This window comes from Phoenix dactylifera, chromosome 17, assembly GCF_051530095.1.
Source record: "Phoenix dactylifera cultivar Ajwa chromosome 17, Ajwa_hap1_PhDact_Kaust_v1.1, whole genome shotgun sequence".
NCBI lineage: Eukaryota > Viridiplantae > Streptophyta > Magnoliopsida > Arecales > Arecaceae > Phoenix > Phoenix dactylifera.
The window spans coordinates 9,761,527-9,780,607 of NC_143206.1; positions in this window are offsets into that span (position 1 = coordinate 9,761,527).

Sequence of the window (19,081 nt, forward strand, 5' to 3'; positions counted from 1 at the left end):
TTATAATTTCCAAGACGTCAGCTACTGTATCATCCTGCTTAATATGGTTTTAATGGACAACCTGCCACTGTAGTTAACTAATAACTTATACAATGACAACCGAAAAAAAAAAGAACATAGAATGTTACTTTTTAGTTAATAAAATAATTTTTACATTAACACAAGAACTTGAATTTACAAGAAGTAATATGTTAAGTAAATGAATAGTGGAAAGGTTAGATAAACTGTTGTGATGGAATGATGACAAGTGTGATGCTAGTTCACTTTGGTGCATAATCATTATGATGTCCCAAGGCTGATTTGATGAAACAAGAATAACAGCAATTCAGGACAAGAAACAAAAAGGATGAACCCATAAAATTGACATCCATGGACTAGTTGTACTTCAACGAAACTTGATGATGAGTTGATCCATAGGCTAACCACATTTTGATGAAACTTGATCATAGGTTTACGTAGAAATCGACATTAGTTGAGTAGGCTTGTAGTTTGGCTCAATCCAGATATCCCAATAACCTTAGGTCCCATACTTTTACTAGTGTGCAACTCTATCTTGCAGAAATTTATTCAAGAATATTGGATTTGAAAAAAGAATCTCATTTAGATTCTTTATTGGATGTCAAAACCTGTCATGCACCTAATTTGTAGGAATTTCCTGCAACTTTGGTTGTGAAGGGTTCACTGCACATGATTTTTCTTATTCATATTTTGATCCAATAAGTAGGTCGACAGATCCAACTTATTTATATATCGCGATCAGGTCTGGCAAAATTTCTCTCAATGAGGTTATTAGATTAAAATCTAACCCCCATACAGTTGGCTTTAGGCCGATGCAGAACTCAAATTATGTTTTACAACAACCACAATCAACTATATGCATATGATGATAGCGGCCAAACCTTCTAAAGCATGACGGAATGGTAGAAACCTTGAAAATATAAGCAAGCTAAACTTTATCGATTACTATGTAACTTACCAGCTTAACATGATCTTGTATGAGAAACCCTGACTATGATATCTTCTTATTTTTTGGGTAAACAATAAGCTATTCGAACATTGCTGGTTATTGTCCAACTTATTAGCTTAATTTGATCTTGGGAAACCTAATTGTTACAAAATATATCACATACAAAAAAACCGATTGGCTTGTGGAATTGCTGAAAGTGGTCATGGATTTGCATTCATAACGCCCGATTCAAGCAGAACAGTGTCGCGAACAACGGCACGAGAAAAACACCAATTTAGGATTGAGTTTCTCTTGCATTCCAACAATTTCTTTGCCCAATCTTTCTTCACATGGGGGAGGCACAAAAGATATTTGGTTGCTTCTTTACTCTGTCAAAGAGAGTAGTTATTACTCACATCAGGCAGCCAATTGCTGAACCTGATTGTAGAAGGAGTTTCCTTACCTTTACTGTTTCATTCATTGCACATCATCATCATGCATTTTGAGGTGAACTCAACTTGCTCGGATAAGTATCAACAGTAAGCTGCTATCATGATTCCTTTACAAGATCAAGTGGCTCTAGTGCACATCAAATGGTTAAAGGTAGGCGAGGGGCAGCTGAAGGCAATCCCTTCCCTTAGCATCCTTATAGGTAAAGAAAGTCCTCACAAGTACAAAGTCTTAAAAAGAAGGAATAAAATATTATTCATGAAACGAACTGTGCAAAAGACTTTCTCAGTGTTCCCTCAAAAAAGAGAGAGAGAGAGAGAGAGAGGAAAGAAAGCCTCTTTCTTTCTCCTTGGTGCTGACTCGAGAGTAGGCATTGCTCTCCTCATATGACACCTTTTGTTTTTTCGGTTTTGCCTATCAGAGAAGGAGAAGGCAGCAAAAGGTTGCAACTATAAAAAGCTGCGGCGGTTGCCGATTTCATCTATATTGATAGCCATCCAGCCACCTGACCTTATTTTAGAGTTTGGAAGTTAGTGATCTCTCGATTGGTTAGTTTAGTAGGAGAACCTAACTTGCTAATATCACTCCCTGGACCACATCAAATGTTCCACAAGAATGGAGATAAAATATAGCTTACAAGGTACCAATGTTGTTTTAGATATTGGTACTTTGAAGAATAATTTCCATGTATTACAAATCAACCTGGTTTGATATAATTAATTTATTATTAGATATATGTATGTTGACAGGGATGAGAAGTCCACTAAGTCTCTTACATCGATTCATCTATTTAGTTTATTGATTTTGACCATGTTAGTGACACCTTTTTCCATCCCAAAATTATGTTTGATTACTAAAAGGAAGGAATAAAGTGACTCCTAGATAAGCTATATCTGAGTATATTGAGCTTCGCCGTTCCAAGAGCTATCTATGCCTCGTTGGGTTTACACTACTATCCATAGTAACCTATTTGAAAAAGCCAAGATGCTTGTATGCCCTTTGATATGCATATAGCCGAAAGCAGAGGATCCCGGTGGATGATTCCTCTGCGGTGCGTGGTCTGCACCGAGAGTGCTGTGCAGTGCCCAATAACTGCCAACAGAAAATGGATAGCTATCAACAGCAACGTGTCGTATATGATATATAAGGTTGTCTTGTTTGATAGCTGTCCATCTTCTCATAGCAACCCTCGAACATTGCACAATACTTTGCGGTGTAAACTACATACCACAAAAGATCTATGCACAAGATAGAGATCGGTATCAAATAGTCCTCTTTGCACAGTTGTGTACTAAGCAACATTGGCATGCCCTTGCACGCGCGCAAGAGAGAAAGAGAGAGGGAGAGAGAGAGAGAGATGGGGAGCAATATGGATCAAATGTGACATCAAGAGACCAAAATATATCTAAGTTGAAATGCTTCATTGATAATAATAAAAGAGCATTAGTCAACTAGAAACATGTATTGCAACATCCAAAAAAAAAAAATCTGACAAATGTTCATCACAAAACTCTTTTAGGCCTAAAGTAATCCACACTAAGAAATGAGAATAAAGTGGGCATGAAAGTGGATCAGATAGTATCCATCTAGATCTATTTTTATATCCGAATTTACCTAGATATAGATAGAAATTTGAGCATCCGACTATCTCCATATCTGTATCCATATCCATTAGAGAAAAATAGATATGGATGTGGATAAACAACTATCCGATCTGTATCTGAATATCCGATTCCATTTGTAACCCTATTTAATTTTATTTGATTCTAATGACCTTGTAAGAAAAATAAATGACTACATTAACATGCTATTAACTTGATTTATCATCCACTTAGTAATATTTTTGATTCAATAGTCATAAAGTTTAATTATCCGATTTATATCTATATTTTCGTTATCCGATTTGTATCTGTATCTGTTTAAAATAAATATAGATATGAATATTTGCATCCGACTAACGTTCTTATCCATATCTGTATCCGTTAAGCAAAACAAATATTGATATGCATATGCTAGTATTCGATCCGATTTCAGCCCAAGAATGAGGAGTGGCCTAGGTGTGGGCCAGTAATAAGTAGAAATTTTAGTTGACCAATGGAAATTAGTCATCAAGATTACTTGAGTGGTCTGCTGTGGGAGTATTGCTCTACAATATAGTCTAGGGCATAGGATGAGATGAAAGGTTTATTGGGTATCAATAAACCTTTCATTTTGTAATCATTTTTGTAACCTTTCAAGCCTTCCCGTCTTAAATTAGCTAAATTTCATTTTTTTCGCCAGTCTGGGTTGGGCTTGACTTCTTAGTTCTTAGATTTTGGGCCTTTTATGGCTTTAATACCTCAAACTAAGCCCAGGCCCAGAATCCCTTGGGTTGGGTCTTTAGCCTTCTTGGGATTGTGTGGCATGAGATATTTAGTTGTCAAAATCTTTCACAGTTTAGCCGTGTTCATGAGGTAAGATCAGGCATTTGAGTTAAACCTAGCAAAGGCATTTAGATACCTTGACGCAGGCCAGAGATTAACTATTTCAATCGAGCTTTACGTTAAGCCTACTCAGTACTCAAGGATTAAGAAGGGCCAAATAAATCCTGCAAAGGCTAATCAAACAAAGAAAAACAGAGTACTACTATAGATTTGATTTTTTCCCTCAAAAAAAAAAGTACATTTACATATCACCAAAAATACTAGGACCTGGTCAGAGATGGTTTCTGCAAAACAGTTGCAGAATTCTAGGCTGGTGGTTCTTCGATTGCTAGAATGAGTTATGCCAATGTTGTTCTTGTTTTTGAAAAAAATAGAAAGAGTGTGTTGAGAATTATTGCTTATCCTTATTCTTTAATAGTGATCAAGTTTTATCTTTTAGTGGATGATAGTTATTCTTATTCTTTAGTAGTGATCGATTTTTATCTTTTAGTGAAAGTTAGTTTCTGAATTTGAGTACAAATCAAACATTCCACCTATCGATGCTCTATTTAAAGGGACCATTGATGTCGCCTTTAGTGTGGTGTAAAAAAAGAGAGAAAAGGAGAGAGTAAGAGTTGTTCTTCTTAGTAAGAAATAAGAGAGAGCATTTTCGTATAGCTCATTCTTTTTAATAAAGTATTTTTTCTCTCTCCTAATTAGTTTTCTTCCAACATCTCTTTTCTATTTTTTATTGTTTATTCTAGATCTTGGGCCGGAACGGTCGATCAACTCTGCGTAGCATGCCATTTTACATAGTATCAGAGCCATACACACTCGGAGATTGGTTATTTGTGTGTTCGTAGCTCAACGTAGTTGAAGAGTTTTTAGTTCGCTGTGCGGCTGTGCAAACATGTGGACTCCTATTTGGTGATTCAAGGGGTAAATCATTATGATTGAAGCTACGATCATCTCTAGCATTAGGATCAAAAAATTGAACAACACCAATTATGCATATTGGAAGGCCTGTATCAAATCTTATTTGATCGAGCAAGATTTATGGGAGATTGTGAATGAGACAAATACATTGAAGCCACCAGAAACTCCTGATAATGCAGAAGCGAGAAAAAAGTAGGAGATCAAAGCTGTAAATGCTATGTATATTCTCAGGACTAATATGGATGAAGAAAATCATTAGCATATCAAAATATAGAGGAGCCAAAAATAGTATGGGATATTCATGCTGCTCTCTACTCATAGTCTAATAAGGCTCGGTTTCAATTTTTAGAGAACAAGATTAATGTTCTCAAACAAGGTAATCTTACAAGCTCCCAATATTTTCTTAAAGAAAAGAAATTGTTTTATGAGCTTGGTATGCTTGATCCAAACTCTTGCTATGATGAAAATAAATGGTGTAAACTGTTAATTCGTAATTGGAATAAGGAGTGTAGTGTTTAAATACTTGCTATTTCTGGATGAGCTTAACAACCAACATTAGTAGAGTTAGAAAATATATTTGTTCATCAAGAAGCACTTAATACTCAGTTGCGTGATTTGATTATATTCCCTCTAAAACAAGAGATCTTATTTTCTAGGAGTAAAAATAAAAATAAGAAGTGGAAAACAAATTTAAAAATTTAGAAAAAAGGTCAGTAGGAGAATTTGAGAAGGACAAAAATCTTAATCAGGAGAAAAATTATAAATTCAAGAAGAATTATCATAGGTGTGAAAAATTTGGCCACAAAATTCAAGATTGCAGAGTGAAGCTCACTATTAGTATTATGAGAGTATTATGAGAGAAGAAAACTGGTAGTTGGACTCTCACTATTAGTATTGTTGATTCCAGTTGTCTTGCTAGCTAGAATGCATATGTTTCTACTTCTTGTCTTATGTTAGATATTGCTTTGCTCATGATTGCATTATTGATTATTAGTGTTCTAATCATTTGACTGGTCATAGAGAGATATTTGACTCTCTACGTGACTATACTGATTCTGATTCTATTGCTACTACCGATGATTCACTTTGTTCTATCAAAAATATTGGTGATTTATCTCTCATATCATCTATCATCTACTGGTTCTTCTATTTTGATAAATAATGTTTATTATGTGCCTAACATGAAGAAAAATTTGATTTTTATTTCATAAATCATGGACAAAGAATATTCTATTTTATTTGGACTTAACACTGTGGAGATTTATGCTAATATTAAGGCTTCTGAAAATGATCCGATTGGAAAGAAGGAAGATTTTCTTCAATTTGCTCAACTCGAATCTCTAAAAAGAAAACTAGAAAAAGATTGAGGAATCTCCAAATTAGGGCTTTAAGTCTCTTTTTTTTTATTGATGTTTACAAAAATGAGGTACATAGCCTTTATTTAGAGGTTTACCCTAATATAATTTGGATCAAATTTCTCTTTCTTAGTAAGACTTTTTTTCTTAAATAGACATCTCCAGTAAAAAGAAGCTAAAAATCTTAAGGAGGTAGATCTCGACTTCTACATCAACTCGCCTTTTGTCGCCTCGCCGAATTTTTATCAAATAGAGAGTTACGCTTGGTCAAAGTCTTACCTAGAAAAAAATTGATTTGACCATTCTGTTTTGGGGCATAAATGATAGAATTTTGGCCTGATTCAACCTCCTATGGCCCAAAATTGTAGATCTCGAAAAGACATCTAAATTTAAAAGAAAAGATTATCTCAATCGGACATTATATGATCAAATTACGGCCTCGTAAAGTTTGACCCCAACTCGGCTTTCTGATGTCACTGATCTCACTCCTGAACCTTGTCCAGCCCTGCTTGTAGTGGCCAAATAAATCCACATCGAGTTTGGTGATCCTCCTGAATACTCATAGTGGCCAAAATATTCTACATCAAGTTTGGTGATCCCCTTGGATACTCGTAGTGACCAAAGTGATCCACATCGAGTTTGGTGATCATTCAGAATACTCATAGTAGTCAAAATATTTCACATCAAGTTGGTAATCCCCTTAGATACTCGTAGTGTCCAAAATAATCTGTGTCGAGTTTGGCGATCCTTTCGAATACTCATAGTAGCCAAAGTGGTTCACATTGAGTTCGATGATCCTCCTAGATTGGAGCTCTCCTTGTTTAGGTGATCTAGCTTCTGCTAAATCAAAACTAGAGGTGGGGAAACATCTGTTTTCCCGTCTCATGGTTAAACCACCTGGCTTTGCTTGGAGATGGCTTCCGATTGGGTTCTTCTTCACTCTCAAGTCTCAGCAAAGTACTTGCTCTACTCCTGCATCTGGACTTCATGGTAGCGATGCTCCTTGTCGCCTTTCCTCGTCGATGATGACTATGGCAACTTCTTGATCTTAGTAGATCAATCAATAGAACCAAAAAACGAGAGCTTGGCCTCTTATAAGTAGTATGAGATTTTCGTACCATCATAGCAAACTTGTTGTAGGCATTAACAAGTTGCTTTGTTTGGGCAGTAATTATAAGGCCTACGTTTTTTTGTGTTTTGGAGGCGTTGAACATAAACTCCTTTCTGTCCTTCACAAACCGATATTTCTTCAGATGTTGGTAAAAGACTGCACCTCAATCCCAAAGGTATAGGCTCCCAAGGATAATCTGGCAAATATCCAAAAGAACTACTTCGCAAGTTATCCCATCAATATACCTCTCAATTATAGCAAATTTGAAGGTACATTCTTTGTAATCATCAATTCGACATCCTTCTAAATCCAACTAAGAGGGTAGGGACGTGGATGAGGCTTAGTCTGCAATCCCAGCTTATGAACCAAATTTTCAGAGATGAGGTTATTCTAGCTTTCAAGATATACAATAGCCTCAATGATGCTTTGCTTTACCTGAATCTTCAAACGAAAGAGTTTATCTCACACCTCTAAATCTTCTTCAGTAGCTATCTCAGTTTTCTCGCCATCAGGTTCAATTTGAAATCTGCTTGTTCAAGCTCAGGCAGCTCCTCAACTTGTACAGTATTGGAAACTACATTTTCCTTATTTTTAGAATTCTCATCCTTATGCGTCTTCCTCTTTGGCCGTAGCTTGGGGTGAAGTTTCCTTGTGTGTCCACGGAGGTTACAATGATCACAATAAATTTTCTGAGTCGTGTTGGCATGCTTCTTTCCTTGCTCCCTCTCTTGACATAGATTTCTTTCCTTTTTTGGAACTTGTTGCCCATTTTACCTTCTCTAGGCTGATTTTTCCCTTTAATCCCTATACCCTTCATGTTGGCTTCACTGATGTCTTCAACTTTGAAGAGTTTCAGTTCCTTTCAGATGCACTCATGGAGACCTTCGATGTATTTTATGAAAACTGCATAATCCTGCATAATCATCGATGGAGATTCCAAGGGAGATTGCTTGCTTGTGGAACTCGGTGATGTAGTCCTGGACAGACTGATCATACTTCTATTGTAGGTATGGCCACTTGATCCATCGATCCTGCTCATGGTCGATTGGGTAGAACTGCTTCTTGATTAAGCTCTTGAGTTTATTCCATGTCAAATTTGAAACATCGTTGTTCGTCATGTACATATTTCACCTAGTAAAAAGCTTGAGACGGGCGATATCTTCACCAAAAGGATACGGTCGAATGATTTACACAGCAAGCTCGGCGTTGTCAGTATGGACTTTGCAATGAGGGTAAGTGTTGAGAATCATTGCTTATTCTTATTCTTTAGTAGTGTCAAGTCATATCTTTTAGTGGGTGATAGTTATCCTTATCCTTTAGTAGCGATCAAGTCTTATCTTTTAATGGGTGTTAATTTCTGAATTTGAATAGGAATCAAACATCCCACCCATTGATGCTCTATTTAAAGGGACCATTAGTATCTCCTTTAGTGTGGCATGAGAAATGAGAGAAAAGAAGAGAATGAGAATTGTCCTTCCTGGTGAAGAGTGAGAGGGAGCCTTTCCGTATGTCTTATTTTTTTAATAAAGTATTTTTTCTCTCTCCTAATTAGTTTTCTTCTAACATCTCTTTTCTATTTTTTGTTTGGTGTTTGTTCTAATCTTAGGCTGGCACAGTCGATCTATTCCGCGTAGTGTGCCATTTTACTAAGTATTAGTCAGTTTATTAAATGGCTACTTCAAAATTTTCCTGAAGCTCCTTATTAACCACTTAAATCTTGTGATCTCATATTTGGTTTCTGATGCACAGAGTGCCTTCATCAAGGATCAGTAAATTCTTGATTCATTTGCTTGTGCTGAGAAGATCTTGATGGGCTTTTGTCACTTGCAATGCATGTTATTGATGATCACAGCCATGAAAGGTGGGGAAGTTATTTTTCCACCGGTTAGTAAACTAAATATTTTTATTTTGTTCCTAAAATACCACTAGCCTTATATTATTATTATTATTATTATCATCATTATTATTATATATAGATATACATATTTAGATGTAATAGATGCAGAAGTTATATTTTATTAACATGGTTTTCAGTACACAATTTATTTGACTAATATATTGCCACAAACAAAGGTGAACCTGGGCTTCGTTGCTTAATGAATGTATTTTTTTGATGAAAGCGGAGGCGTGAAGCCACCCAATTTTACTGAGTAAAAGGATGACTATTTCGCTATTATTTTTTATGAATGTCGAGAGAGCGAAATAACGACAAAAGATACTATTGTTTTGCTATATGATTTTGCTATGAACTTTACTCCTATTGCTAATATGAGTAACCGAACCTTTTATAGTAGCCCTATAGGATTATTGCTGCCCTGCTATTTCATATGAATCTGATTCATTTTGTCTTGTATTTTATGTATATATACTAGAGAAATAACTCAAAAATAAGGTTTTTTTTAATGAAAAAGAGGCTTGACCACCCAGATTTATTGAAACTAAATTGTGTTGTCTGTGTGTATTGTGAATTTGTAAAATAAATTAAATAATAAATATATGAATAAATAAATCTGACCTCAAATGAAGATTCAACTATGTTAGATCAAGGCTAGTGTTTGACACTATGTCCTTAAGACAGATTTCGCCCTCCACACAGGTGCTTTGGATCTCGTGAGCGTCTGCCTCCCAGGATACAATGATCTTCACAAACAAAAGGAGCACACCAATTTGTTTGTACGGCGAACCAAAAACTGAGTTTTTGTACTCTCTTTGAATGAACTCACTTATGCTCTCTAAGAATTCTAGAATGAGAGAACTAGATGAATTGGAAAAATTCCATTTGTAGAATGGTTGGAAGAAGGCTCTGTTTATAGAGTTCATGGTGACTTTTCAGAATAGACACCAAGTGAAGAGACATGTCTTTTCTATTCAAATGAATAGACACATCCCTATGAATAGTTATATCTTTCATGCTAATAGTCATGTCTTTTAAATGAAAAGATGCATCCACACAATGATGCAATGAAAAGATGCATCCATACAAAGATGCAATGAAAAGATGCAACTCTTTTGAAGAGACATACCTCTTCTAAAAAGCACCCTTTTCAAGTGGGTCATTTTGCAGCCTATTTTTTCATTCACCTATTATAGTCTAACAATCCCCCACATGAATAGAAAATTGGCTGAATGCATGTAAATGTTAATGCAGACACTTAAGAGAGTACATTGCGAAAAGATTCTGCATCGAGATAGGTAGCTTTTGGCCTTAAACCTTCTCTAGTGAAAGGCTATCGGATTTACTGGCTAAATAGTGAACAAGATGTCTTGAACTATTCAGCTGATTAAGTAAATCGAATCAAATAGACTTCACAAAGTCTCTTTTCTAACACAGTTAGTTCTCATGATTGTGTTCATTTTGGCCCTGAACAACTCCTGGTATTCATGAGTGCTCTAGAGAATTCAGCCTTATAAAAATTCTCATAGAAGCGGCCCCTTCACACTCATATAGGTGACTCTTATTAGGAATATCCTGCTATATCCCACTTAGATTTTCAAGATATAAGAGTTCATTAAAAGCGAAGCTTACCCTTAATTATAAACGCTGCAGGCAGCACTAGTTAATCTTAGGAATAGGTTGGAGATTTTGTCTCCCTAGTGCTTATGTTAAGCCACACATAATTTGGTTGTCCCTTTGAACCTAGATCTTGGGATCTCCAGTCAACTAGGTTGGGTTGCCATTATGATGACTCTTTAATTTTAGGCTTTAATCCCATTCCCCTCGATGTGCAATTTACTTGCTCTCTAGTTAAACCTTTAGTAAGCGGATCCGCAAGATTCTCTTTAGACTTTATATAGTCTATCGATATAATTCCATTTGAGAACAATTGTCTTATGGTATTATGTCTTCGACGGATATGTCGAGATTTACCATTATACATATTACTCTGTGCCCTTCCTATTGCTGATTGGCTATCACAATGTATACATATTGCTGGCACAGGTTTTGGCCATATTGGAATATCCTCTAGAAAATATCGAAGCCACTCTGCTTCTTCTCCTGCTTTATCTAAAGCAATGAATTCAGATTCCATTGTGGATCTTGCAATACATGTTTGCTTAGAAGATTTCCAAGACACGGCACCACCACCAAGTGTAAATACATAACCACTTGTGGATTTTGTATCTTTGGTATCAGATATCCAGTTTGCATCACTGTATCCCTCAAGTACAGCTGGATATCTTGTATAGTGCAAACCAAAGTTTAGAGTGTATCTCAAATATCTAAGCACTCTGATAATTGCCTTCCAATGATCAACTCCAGGATTACTCGTATATCTACTCAATTTGCTAACTGAGTATGCTATATCAGGTCTAGTGCAATTCATGACATACATTAGACTACCAATTATACGAGAGTATTCCACTTGAGAAATGCACTCTCCAGTATTTTTGGCTAAATGAAGATTTATGTCAACAGGTGTTCTAGCTACATTGTTATCTTCTTTGTTGAACTTTTCAAGTATTTTCTCAATGTAGTGAGATTGAGATAATATAAGTCCATCAGATGTTTTAGAAATCTTAATTCCTAATATAACATCTACAACACCTAAATCCTTCATGTCAAACTTACTGGATAGCATTCTCTTAGTAGTTTTAATGATTTCATTATTACTACCCAGAATGATCATATCATCCACATAGAGGCAAACAATGACATAGGCTTGGCTATCATTTTTGACATAAACACATTTATCACATTCATTGATTTTAAATCCATTTGTGATCATGTGTTTGTCAAATTTCTCATGCCATTGCTTAGGTGCTTGTTTTAATCCATACAGGGATTTAACAAGTTTGCACACTTTCTTTTCTTGTCCTGGAACAATGGTACCTTCAGGTTGTTCCATATAAATCTTCTCATTTAAATCACCATTTAGAAAAGCTGTTTTAACATCCATTTGATGTATTTCAAGGTTATACAATGCTGCAATAGCAATTACCATACGAATGAATGTTATTCTCGTAACAGGCGAGTAGGTATCGAAATAATCAATACCTTCCTTTTGCTTGTAACCCTTTGCCACAAGTCTAGCCTTGTATTTATCAATTGATCCATCAGCTTTCATTTTTCTCTTGAAAATCCATTTACTACCCAAAGGTTTACTTCCAGGTGGAAGATCTACCAATTCCCAGGTGTGATTTTGCATAATGGATTCAATTTCACTATTAACAGCTTCTTTCCAAAAAGGTGCTTCAGGAGTGGACATTGCTTCTTTGAAGCTTTGAGGCTCATTTTCTAATAAATATGTTAGAAAATCGGGACCAAATGACTTTGCAGTCTTTGCCCTCTTACTGCGTCTAATTTCATTGCCTCTTTCTTTTTCAATGGACTCATGATCCATATCGCTAGTTGCAACATCATAAGTTCTTTTATGAGAACTTGTATCACTTATATTTTTGCATGGAAAAATATTCTCAAAAATGATGCATTTCTAGATTCAATAATTGTATTGACATGTATTTCAGAAATATTAGATTTATGCACAAGAAATCTATAAGCACTACTATTATTTGCATATCCAATAAATATGCAATCAATGGTTTTAGGTCCTATTTTGCTCTTTTTGGGAGTAGGAACTAATACCTTAGCCAAACACCCCCACACTTTTAAATATTTGTAGGAAGGTCTTCTACGTTTGTTTTCTTATGGGGTAACTTATTGAGTATGTAATTTGCAGAAAACAAAGCTTCCCCCCACAAATTCTGAGGTAATCCTGAACTTATCAACATAGCATTCATCATCTCTTTTAGAGTTCTATTCTTTCTTTCAGCAACACCGTTTTGCTGAGGTGAATAAGGCGCAGTAGTTTGGTGAATAATGCCATGTTCTTGACAGAACTTATTAAGCGGTGCATCATATTCACCACCTCTATCACTTCTAATTGCCTTAATTCTTTTGCTAAGTTGATTTTCAACTTCATCCTTATATTGGACAAACATATCTAATGCCTCATCTTTGCTTCTAAGTAAATACACATAGCAGTACCTTGTGCAATCATCAATAAAAGTAATAAAATACTTTTTTCCTCCTCTAGTTTGAACATTTTTCAAATCACATATGTCAGTATGTATCAATTCTAAAGGTTCAGTACTTCTTTCAATTGAATGAAAAGAGGATCTTGTTAGTTTTGATTCTATACAAGTCTCACATTTATTACTAGTATTAATATCAAATTTAGGCAATAAATCTAAACTTACCAATCTACGCATAGTATCAAAGTTAACATGTCCTAATCTACCATGCCACACATTTGAGGACTCAATAATATAAGCAGAAGATAAATTCTTATTATTAATAGATGGTACAATAGTCATTACATTCATCTTAAAGAGCCCTTCGCTCATGTACCCTTTGCCTAAATAAATTCCACTTTTAGTGAGTACAAATTTGTCAGACTCAAAAACCAACTTAAAGCCATTTTTGCTCAACAATGACCCAGACACGAGGTTCTTTCTAATATCAGGCACGTGCAGCACTTCGTTTAGAGTAAGTTCTTTTTCCGAAGTCATCTTCAATATAACCTTGCCCTTGCCTTCAACTTTTGAAGTGGCAGAATTACCCATGAATAGTTTTTCACCACTAACTGTTTCATAGGAGGTGAACATGTTCTTATCAGAACATATGTGTCGAGTAGCCCCAGTGTCTACCCACCATGTCTTGGTATTGGAAACCAAATTTGCTTCAGATATGACAGCAGAAAAATTTAATTCTGCAACATTCGAAGCTAGCTTATCCACCTCGGTTATATTAGCTTGTGGAGATTTTATCTTGAAATTCTCGTGTGCCTTTCGGTAGCGACAATCCTTAGCACGATGGCCGGGTTTGTTGCACACATAGCAATTTCCCTTGAATCTCTTTCCGTTGCCACTCTTGGTATCTTGTTGATCATTATTCTTTCTTTTTCTTTTGTTGGTCTTTTGTCCCTCTTCCACCACATGAGCCTTGGACTCCATGAAATGGTTTCCAACCTTTTTCTCAGAATTTCGATTGTCTTCTTCAATTCTCAATCTAACAATCAAGTCTTCAAGTTTCATCTCCTTGCGCTTATGCTTGAGATAATTTTTGAAATCCTTCCAAAGTGGTGGTAATTTTTCAATAATTGCAGCCACTTGAAAAGATTCACTTAGTATCATCCCTTCAGCATGAATGTCATGGATGATCACTTGGAGATCTTGAACTTGACTTATGACATCCTTGGAGTCGACCATTTTGTAGTCTAAGAATTTGCCCACAACGAACTTCTTTGTTCCAACATCTTCCGTTTTGTACTTCTTGTCCAAGGATTCCCATAGTTCCTTTGCCGACTTGAGAGGACTATACACATTATATAATGTGTTGTCCAATCCATTGAGAATGTAGTTTTTACATAGAAAGTCAGAATGCTTCCATGCTTCTACAGCAGCCATAGTTTGAGCACTCTCTTCACCCTCGGCAAGAATAGGAGCCTCTTCACGAAGAACCTTCACAAGATTCAACGTTGTGAGATAGAACAACATTTTTTGTTGCCATCTTTTGAAATCGTTCCCATTGAACTTTTCGGGCTTCTCTCCATGGCTCACATATGAGGCAATGGGAATGGCGGTAGGCACCACATTGCTTGAACTTAAAGCCATCTCTAATTACTAAATAAATGAATAATCTCAAATTAGAATGAGTAATATCAAAATTTAGTTTGTCAAGTGAATGCAAACCAACAATGAACAAATTTTGCAAACAGAATTAAAAAGTGTATATATAAAACTATTTGCAAAAAATTAAATAAATACAAAATCACAATATACACAATATAAAAAGTGAAAATCTGTCTTAAGATTGTTGTCTGTGTGTATTGTGAATTTGTAAAATAAATTAAATAATAAATATATGAATAAATAAATCTGACCTCAAATGAAGATTCAACTATGTTAGATCAAGGCTAGTGTTTGACACTATGTCCTTAAGACAGATTTCGCCCTCCACACAGGTGCTTTGGATCTCGTGAGCGTCTGCCTCCCAGGATACAATGATCTTCACAAACAAAAGGAGCACACCAATTTGTTTGTACGGCGAACCAAAAACTGAGTTTTTGTACTCTCTTTGAATGAACTCACTTATGCTCTCTAAGAATTCTAGAATGAGAGAACTAGATGAATTGGAAAAATTCCATTTGTAGAATGGTTGGAAGAAGGCTCTATTTATAGAGTTCATGGTGACTTTTCAGAATAGACACCAAGTGAAGAGACATGTCTTTTCTATTCAAATGAATAGACACATCCCTATGAATAGTTATATCTTTCATGCTAATAGTCATGTCTTTTAAATGAAAAGATGCATCCACACAAAGATGCAATGAAAAGATGCATCCATACAAAGATGCAATGAAAAGATGCAACTCTTTTGAAGAGACATACCTCTTCTAAAAAGCACCCTTTTCAAGTGGGTCATTTTGCAGCCTATTTTTTCATTCACCTATTATAGTCTAACAAATTGTTTACGATGACAAAGCTGAAAGCGATTTCAATCAAAAAAAGACAAAGCTGAAAGGGATGAGGAAAGGAATATACAGGGAAGTCGATAGAATTCAGAAACAAAAGAAAAGTAGGAAAGCATGCAGCTGAAATTTCTTTCTACTAGCTGCAACAATCTAGGACTTCACTTAGAAAAGCTAGCCAAAAAATATTAGGATTCATTTGGTCTTGTACAAGAACCCAAAATCTACTAGTACATAGGCAATATGGGACTAAATACATGTCCGCACGGATCCTCACATACTTTCTCCATTTAAATTTTGGCGTCGTTGCTAGGCTAAAGATCCATACCCATGCAAATGTATTCACAAGTACTATAAATTCAATCATAAACACAATGATCGACCAGTGCTCTGCCCTAATAGGCCTGTGCTACAGTATCCCTAATCTACATGGGACATGGATTGGATTCGCTCTGATACTATCATAACAATATAGGACCTCATCCAAAAAGGCTAGCTAGAAGGTATTTTTGGATTAATTCGCTCTATATAACTATCCAAGATCTACCTAATGCATAACCGAGGTAAGATTAGACACGCACCTGCACATTTGGATCCTCACAATGATGAGTATGGGACTTCGAAAAGACTTGCAAGCAGCTAACTGGTAGAACTGAGGGAAGGAAGACACTAGTATGCAGCTGGAACTTCTCTTGAAACTTGAGGCTTACGGTCCAATTCGCTGCTGAACTTGTGTGAAAACCATGATTTGTGACCATCTGACCAGGGAAACACTTCAAATTCCTTTGTTGAAATACTCTCTGAAACTTTCAGTGAGAAATCTGAAATACGAACATTTGAAACTTGAAATCTGTACATTTGAAGTATTCTCTGAACATTCCCTAAAACCAACCAATATGTCTCTGAAACAACGTAAAAACTATGAAATCTGAACATCTGTAACTTGAAGCCTTTGTCATCACAAAGGCCTTTGAGGGGAGCAGTCATTAGTCTTCTGAAGGGTGTGCTGGAACATCTGTAACTTGAAATCGAAACATGAAAGAAACTGATTGGTTGTTGAGCAGTGACAAATAGGACTCAAATATTAGGCGGAGAGCTCGGAGTGTCCCTGATTTTACTCCAGATCTTCCCAAATCCTGGTAAGAGCTTTTGATTGCACAAAAGTGACCATTCATTGAAGAAGTGCAGACCAGCAAAAGCAAAATAAGCAATAGAGGCATGCTTGCTTAGAAAAATTCTAGCGTAGCTTTCTTTCCAGCAAACCCATGCAATGGCCACCAGAATCATAAGAATCATACGCTGAAATGGTCCGGAGACGGAGGACCATGCAGAAATCACAACATCCAAATCTCTCAAATTTCAATCGATTGCATTATAGAATGCAGACTTACAACATGCATGCTTCTCTTGCATAGCATCTCATGCTAGTGTGCTTACAAAAAGATATAATTAACTCACTGATATGATTAACTCAAATATTTGCAGATGATTTTTTTACGTGAAGAACAAGAAAACTAAAACCAATGATAAATAGCCTAAGAAGTTACCATTATATTTTTTTTTCTTGGAGTTGCTTCTACATTTAAATGAGAGCTCTTCGGAAGGCGCTTTCATCAAAATACTTCACTATTTGGAGTACAAAATGCTAGATTTTGATAAGAAAGCCAAGAAGTACGCATAAGATGGGAGTTCTATAAAGTGCTTTACTACCTCCTTGAGTCAAGAAGAGCTAGGCAGAAAAAATTAGGATGCAAAACTACATAAGAACTCTAATGAACGCAGTCTGTCATGTCATGCCCCCGACCCAAGTTCATGAGTCGGAGGTCGCGGCAACCGCCGTGTACTCATAAGAAACTCCTCCCACAAGCATGCAAGGCATCTCATTATAATATTATAAAAAAGCAACGGAATAAATTTAAATAATTATAAGCCATAATTCAATTAACTACCTAATCGAACTAACAAATAATATTTAAAAGTTTTACATTAATTAAACCTAAAATAATAGCTGATAAAAAGATTATAATAACACTAAAACTAAACTATGTATATATTATTGAATCTCACTTCTAGTCTCACTTCTACAGTAGAACCCGCATCCAAAACTAAGTATATGCATCTGTGAAAAAAAAGAAAGTATAATGAGCTCGACAGCCCAATAAGTAATGAATACCTTATCTAGATAATTTATGTAATAACATAATATATAAATATAAATTACAATGAACCAATACAAAGACATAATCAATTCTATTTCAAGCATAAATGTTGTAAAACCAATGTCTTTCAAATATTCATCTACAAAATCACAATTTCGAATCGAAACAAATTATATTCAACTCAACAACCTTTACGATGGCCACACTTATACCTTGTAGCTAGGACAGAAATAGAACTACACTTATACTCTACTGAGTGGGCCAAAATACTATACTTATATCGTGTGGAGTGGGTCCAAATACCACATTTATACCCTGTGGCGGGACCAAAAGTAGACTCAATGAGCTTAATACTAATCAAAGTGCTAATGCATAATCCCCAATTGACAAGGTTCGGTACATAGTCAAGCTGAGAGTTCAATCTAAAATTAGATTTTATAAAAAATAATAATGATTAATTTAAAAATAAAAATTCTAAGTCTCCATACCCTCGTGGGCTAACCAAATGGCAATGCCTGATATTTCGATTGGTCCGATCAAGGTAAAATTCATCTGATCATGCTCAGATTAGGTTATAAGTGGTTCAATAGAGATTAGGGGTGACTAATTCTAACAGTGTCTAGGTGTGGTTCAATAGAGATCATGGGTGATTAATTCTAACAGTGTCTAGGAAGGACCAAGGTGAGGGCTGCCACACCGTCCGACGACCATGGATCAGGGCCCTTCACCAAGGTTGATCCAAAATCACTAAGAGAAGTACCTTATTGAATCTAATATCTCTCTCGAGAGAGAGAGAGAGTGGAGAGAAAAAATTCAGGTAGAGAGAGAAATAAGAAAGAGAAAGGATGGGGAAGAAAAAGAAAAGAGCGAGAAAGGGAGAGAATAGAGTCTCTCTCTCTTTAGCCAAGGAAGAGAAAAAGGGAGAGAGAAAGGGTGGCTACGGTGGTGCCTAGGGTTGGGGGACCCATGACCATCCAATGTGGACGACGACGGATGAAAATCGGATGTCGGCGGCGAGGGAAACCCAGCTAAAATAGGGGTTTCACCCCCTTAACTCGAGAAATCAAGACATTCCAACAGTCGAAACTCCAACCATCACTTCTAATCGCTGCGGAAAATCGAGGGAAGACTCCGGCGACAAGTGTTGGCAGCGGAACCAATCGGAAATAAAAAAAGTTTGGCCAATCAAAATAGAAAAAAAAGAGCTTTACCTTTTTCAACCAAAATCTGACGATCATCAGCCATCATTGG